The sequence below is a fragment of the Etheostoma spectabile genome, chromosome 5 (genome assembly GCF_008692095.1).
Source record: "Etheostoma spectabile isolate EspeVRDwgs_2016 chromosome 5, UIUC_Espe_1.0, whole genome shotgun sequence".
Lineage (NCBI taxonomy): Eukaryota > Metazoa > Chordata > Actinopteri > Perciformes > Percidae > Etheostoma > Etheostoma spectabile.
In genome coordinates, this window is record NC_045737.1 from 34,759,464 (window position 1) to 34,759,848 (window position 385).

Sequence of the window (385 nt, forward strand, 5' to 3'; positions counted from 1 at the left end):
ACAAAAACAAAGACCACACCTCACATTGACTTGTTGAAAAAGCCTATAGCAGCTGGGAAAAAATAGTTTTTATGTCTGTTTGTCCTACATTTAGGCAGACTGAATCTGCGGCCAGACGGCAACAAGATGAAACAGCTGTTCAGGGGGTGACTAGGGTCGGCTAGGACTGACTGGGCCTTCTTGAGGGACCTTGTCTCATAGACAGAGTTTAAATCAGTCAGAGGGTTTTGGGAAATCTTGCCACACACTTTAACTATATATTGAAGCCTGTTGTTGTTTTTAAGTGTGAGGGACCCAAACCAACTCACAATGGCAAAAGAAAGAATAAATTCAATAAAACAACAATAAAACATCCTCATAAAAGTCTTATCAACATTAAAATTGC

At 39.7% G+C, this 385-nt stretch overlaps 1 protein-coding gene across 1 annotated transcript in view; it reads left to right on the forward strand.

Moving 5' to 3' along the window:
- Nucleotides 1-385, forward strand: part of fer1l6 (fer-1 like family member 6) — a 39,599-nt gene that overhangs the window by 8,270 nt on the left and 30,944 nt on the right.